Source organism: Rhagoletis pomonella, unplaced genomic scaffold, assembly GCF_013731165.1.
Source record: "Rhagoletis pomonella isolate Grant_MI unplaced genomic scaffold, Rhpom_1.0 Rhpom_scaffold_00007, whole genome shotgun sequence".
NCBI lineage: Eukaryota > Metazoa > Arthropoda > Insecta > Diptera > Tephritidae > Rhagoletis > Rhagoletis pomonella.
In genome coordinates, this window is record NW_023458561.1 from 2,784,958 (window position 1) to 2,790,944 (window position 5,987).

Here is a 5,987-nt window from a genome sequence, read left to right on the forward strand (position 1 = left end):
GGTTTTAACCATCCGGATATTATAAAAAACAAACCGAAAAAATAAAAATATTAAAGTCGGTCAAGCTGTTTTCGAGTCTTAGCGAGGCTAACGGACAGCAATTCATTTTTATATATATGATATCTTCTTTTAAAATTGCGCAGGCTCGAAATTAACTTTAGAGCTATGGTCTGGAGGAATTTTTTTCTTAGAATTTTATGAAGAATCCGAATATGCTAGGAACAATGTCGAAAAAAATCGATCCATACAAATTGACCCGCCCTAACGTACATACATATATCTATATATTGTAGCATTTCATGAAATTTCATCTATGTATACATGCGCAATAGGCTCTTTATAAGTTTCGTGATACATATGTATATACATAAATATGTACAAACGCGTATATATGTATGTATGTACATATGTCAATCACCTACAAATGAAAGTCTGTTTTGCATTGACATCGGTCCGTTTAAATACCGTTATTATAGTCTGATTGGGTAAGTATAAATGCGCGAAAATGAAAGATTATAAAGAAAAAATGCTAACGTCTTTCATACGGAAAAGTTTTCCGAGCCGTTCGGACGTGGTTTTTAAGCGAATTTTTTTTCCAGACCTTATCGCGCGCCCTAAATCGACGAGATGTCCAGCGTTCGCCGCTGCGTAGCCCGGGACTGCCCCATCACCAGCTTGGACGCCAAACTGTATGCATGGCCACAGGATGAGGAGATAGCCCAGAAGTGGAGGCAAAACCTCCGGATTTCGCCAGACGCCCACATTGCCCCAACCAACACCTTCATTTGCGGCGCCCACTTTCCTCACTTCGCCGTTGGAAGCCAGCGACTGAAGCGTGGGGCGGTCCCAACCCTCAACCTTGGTAAGTTGTTTTCATTAAGTTTAGTGCATGGAGTTGATTAGTGAGTGCAGTGGACATATGTGTGTAGGAATATGTATGTACGTATGTATGTATATATACAATACAATGAGTGCATTCCAAAATAGTAAATATGCATACATATGGGCTATTCCATGGTGCTGGTGAAAGTGATTATGCTGTCAGCTGTTGTTATTTCTGCTTGTTTGTGAAATGAGCAAACGTTTGTGAAGACATTTATAAACGCGTTTCACTTAATTAATTAATTAATAATTGTATATTAAAGTATTACAAACGCATGCGAACCTTTTAAGGATAATATATTTGAGTAAATAAAAGTGATAACTGTAGTGTTATAATAAAATATAGTATTGTGAAAGTAATAAATATAGTTAAATAAGACCTCCATAGTATCCGCACCGAGTTTCATAAAAAAATTCAGTATACTTTGCGAAGAATAGCAATTATTATTTTACGCGGAATAGCCCATATGTATGTATTATGCTTGTTTGTGTGTGTACATATGTATGTCATTTGCTCCTTTGTGTGTGTTCCAAAATTTTAAACGTGTGTAAATGTGTGACACCGGCAGGTCCTTGTGACTAGTGAAAGTGATTATGTATAATTATTATGCCTGTTTTTGTATATACGGATAATTATTGATGAATTTAATAATTTATTGAGGAAGTGGATAGTTAAAATTAAGTCGGTACTTAAAGTTAGTTGTAGCTTTTTGCAATAATTTTTAATGGGTTTTTCGTCAAAAAATCTGCAACCAACTTTAAGTACCAGCTTTAGTGTGTTCAGTAAATTTTCCACTGATATGTAGCTTTAGTGTGTCCAGTGAATTATCTTCTGATATGTAGGAATGAAAATGTATGCATTTATTTATGTGAGTAGGTACCCTGCAAACCATTTTTTCAGAGTATTCTGCATTGTAAAGAAATTTTGAAGAATTCGTTAAGATTTAATTCGATTTTTTGCCGAATTTTCTAAAATGAAATAAATTACGCACACTTCCATTCTTTTATGAAATTTCGGAAGAAAATCTGTGAAGCAACGAAAATAATAGTGCTGTCCCTGCAAACCATTTTTTCAGAGTATTCTGAATCGTAAAGAAATTTTAACGAATTCGGAAAGATCCCATCCGATTTTTTTCCGAATTTTCTAAAATGAAATAAAATACGCACACTTCCATTCTTTTACTAAATTTCGGAAGAAAATCGGTGAAGAAATGAAAATAATGCTGCTGTGTGAAGAATTTCTTGCAGACTTTTTCAGAATTTTCTTTATTTTTCGTAAAGAAATTTCTTTACGAGTTCGTGTCAACCACTTCATATAATTTTCTTTGAAGATTCGGAAAAAAATCGTTACAGAAATCAGATACTCCTGAAGATTTCGTTAAGATTTCGGGATATCGTGAATATTTTAAAGTTATCTGAAGAAAATCTGAAGAAATCGTATATTTATTTCTTCAAGCAAATTTACAACCAAGGCAAAATGTTTTTTAAAGCAACAGATATAATGAAAAATATTTCATATGAATTTTCTTGAGGTGGATTTCAAGCTTTTGCTGTAAATTTTCTTGAAGAAATAAACATACGAGCATATTTTTCCTTGAGGGATGCGAACTGATTTTAGAAATTTTTGGCCTTAGTCATAAAAAATAAAGTAGGTTTAAAGAGCTTTATAAAATGACGTTTTCATACATTTTTCAGTTTATAAACCTTTTTTAAAGCTACTTTATTTTTTATGAATAAGGCCATTTGACTTTAGAATTTTTTATTTATAAGCAAATATGGTACATTCAGTGATTTATGTGTTTCATAATATGTACCATATAAATTATTTAGGACCAGAAGAAGATGTCGTTCTGCAGCATTCTACTGAGGAGGCAAAGGGGTACCGCAGTTGCTGCGTTGAGGCGACGACCATGACGACCAGACCCTATTTGGCTTCCCGAAGACGGAAGTTGCCTTCAATAATTGGGCCTTAGTTTGTAATTTGAAAGTGTCATTTCTGCCAAATAAAAAAAAATCGTATTTGCGAACGTCATTTTCATAAAAGATATTTAACCAAAACGCGACTTTTAAAGGGGGCTTTTCCTCTATTCAATTTGCCACCTCAAATTCCGAATGAGCCAAATAGCTGCTCCTCCGAATTAATCCTTCAGCCTGTTAAGCATGTTTACAAGTCGGAAGGCGACTTGACACTCGAGCAATTCGAACAATTATCTGATATAGAAGTCAAAAGACAGCGCTTTGATGTTCGGGGCACTGAGGAGGGCCTTAGCAATGAACCTGGTTTCTGCGACCATGAGCCTTTCGCTCGGGCTGCGCGTATTTATCAGGGTAACGCGAGAAAGCAGAACATACATATTGAAGAGTTGCAAAACGAAAACGTCGCGTTAAACCAACAAATTGCTCGTTTGCAAACACACACGATAATAGCTTCGCCCGATTGTAGCGATGACGCTTTAAATTTTGCTAGAATGATAGTACGGTCGGTTAGTTCCTACACGGACACGGAAAAAACTTTAGCTCATAATATTAATTACATGTCGACTAAAGCCTATAATTTTATGCGCGATGACTTGAAGTTTTCACTTCCTCACAAAAAATCCCTTTTGCGATGACGTCCTATTAAATATGTATCGCCGGGTATAGATTCTAAAGTAATTGAAATTTTAAAATATATCGTTTCTGAAATGTCTCCCACCGAGCGGTTTTGCGAAATTTTATTCGACGAAATTTCTATTAAAAAAGATCTCGTTTATAATAAAAGTAGACATTATTGACGGTTTCGTAGATATTGGCGACGGTAATCGCGACCTCAATGTTGCCGATAAATGTTGTTTTTTCATGGTGAAAGCCATCGCGGCGGATTGGAAATATGTCCTTTCCTATTATATGGTATGTCGGCTTCAAGTCTTTTACATTCCTTAACGGAAAATATTAAAACGGTTGAAGGCCTCGGCTTAAGCGTCAAAGCGTCATTTTAAACTTTTAAATGCCTCCGCGGAAAATTCGTTCTTTATTTTCAATGGAAAATGTCTTTACAACTATTGCCATTTAATTAAATCGGTTCGGAATAACTTATTAAAGCACGATTTGAAAACTATCGATGGCATCTCGAGCGGTAAAGTCATTCGTCAATTATATTCGGTAGATAAAGCCAATGTAAACTTCAAGGTATGTACTAAGCTTACAGCTTCGCATATTTACCCAAATAATTTTGAGAAAATGAGCGTATCCCGAGCGACGCAGCTATTGAGTAATTCGGTAGCTACATTGCATTGATATGGCGCAGAAACAAGGGTTGCTAGGGTCTGATGAATACACCCTCAAATGTGCCAAGCCGACTCAGTTGTTTGTAAAGCGCATGAATGATTTGTTCGATGAGCTCGATTGTAAGAGATTAAATAATAAAAACCCATTGAAGGGTCCAATTTGGCGCGATTCTGTAGACAAGCTTAACAGGCTTAAGGACCATATTAAATTCATTTCGTCGATTCAACTTCCTAAAAATATGAATTCCTTGTGTTTTGCTGGTTTCATTTTAACCATTAATTCGATGATTAATTTAAGTCAAGATATCTTTGAAAATTGCAAAGATGTAAATTTTATATTGTTGGGAAAATTTAATCAAGATGCCCTTGAGAACTTATTTTATAGAATCCGCTCAACTCAGGGCATTAATACGCATCCATCGGGCTCTGAAATTCAGTACATTGTTGCTCGCTTAATTTCTATGAAAATTTTGAGACGGAAATTTGAGATAAAAGGAACAAACTGCGAAGATGATGAAGATTTGGACCTGGATTGGAATATTGCTGATGAAGATTCCTTGAAAGACAATTTAGGACCTTCAGAGCAACTTGCGATGGATGTCGATATTCCAGAAGAGCAATTTTCTTGGGATATTGACATTCCTGAAGAGCACTTTGCTCCTCCTGATGTGAGACTAATTAATCCAACTGAGTGGGTATTTGAAATATTGCGCATGCAGATGGCATGGTATAAGCCTTTATTTTCAGAAATATACTCATTCAGTAGGAATTCATGAACAAATTGTTAACGCGCTTATTAAAAAACAAATGAAGAATTTTCGGAATGGTTTTCAGAAGCGGGAGATTGTTTTGAGCACCGAAAGCAACTTCTGAATTCCATGGTAACCGTATTACTGTTTAAAAACGCGAAATGGTTGGCTGGAGATGAAGCCCAAGCAAACATGGAGCGTCTTAAACAGAATAAATTGAAAAGATTAAATGTAATAAAAAAAAAACATTGAAAGAAATGGCATTTTCAATTGCAAGCTAAGAGCCCATGAAATTGGAGGCAACATGCGACGGCAGCAGCTTTTTTCTCGTAAGTAAAATACACGAAAGTGTTCATATTATTACATTGACACATATACATAGTTATGTATCTAAAATGCTGATTTTTTCTTCTGTTTTCAGTTTTTTCTTCTATTTCCAGATTTTTTCTTCTATTTTCAGCTTTTTTTCTTCTATTTTCTTATGAAATTGAATATGAAATCTAAATATTAATTTTCTTTTTCTATTTTCAGATTTTTTCTTCTATTTTCAGATATTCCCTTATGTTTTTTCGTATATTTTCTTTTTTTCTAACATTTTTAATTTTGTAGTAGTTAACCGTAGTAGTAGTGCATGCCTTTTAAGTAGAATAATATACCTACATACATATATATGTGGATTGAGTTAGTAGTTACATATGTATGTAGGTGGTTAAATTTTATTTGCACACACGAGCCAAGTTTTTAAACTATTACCATACGATTTCAACCGAGTGGATTGAATCGTCGTATTAAAAACTGGTGAAAAATAAAAATGATCTTAAATGATCGTGTGAGAATTTGTCTTCATATGAGATGGCATATTCGTAATTCGTGTCCAACCAAAAGTTTTCGAAAAACAATTTTAATTTGTTTCATTTCAGTATTTATTTTTGTTATATTTTTTATTTTCTTTCAGATTTTTAAACTTGTGTAAGAATTTCTCTGTATATAGATAGTTTAAGAACTTACATTGAAAAATAAAATAAAAATATTACCTAAAATAACTTAAATTTGTCAACATAAGTAATTGTATGTATATTACATAAGTAAG

General features: G+C 34.2%; 1 long non-coding RNA gene across 1 annotated transcript; it reads left to right on the forward strand.

Annotated features, from left to right (window-relative positions):
* Window positions 1–225: 225 nt before the first annotated feature.
* LOC118742251 lies at window positions 226–5,772 on the forward strand. Its single transcript, XR_004993351.1, has 3 exons — window positions 226–862; window positions 2,713–5,226; window positions 5,319–5,772. It is a non-coding gene; the product is annotated as an uncharacterized LOC118742251 (long non-coding RNA).
* Window positions 5,773–5,987: the final 215 nt, after the last annotated feature.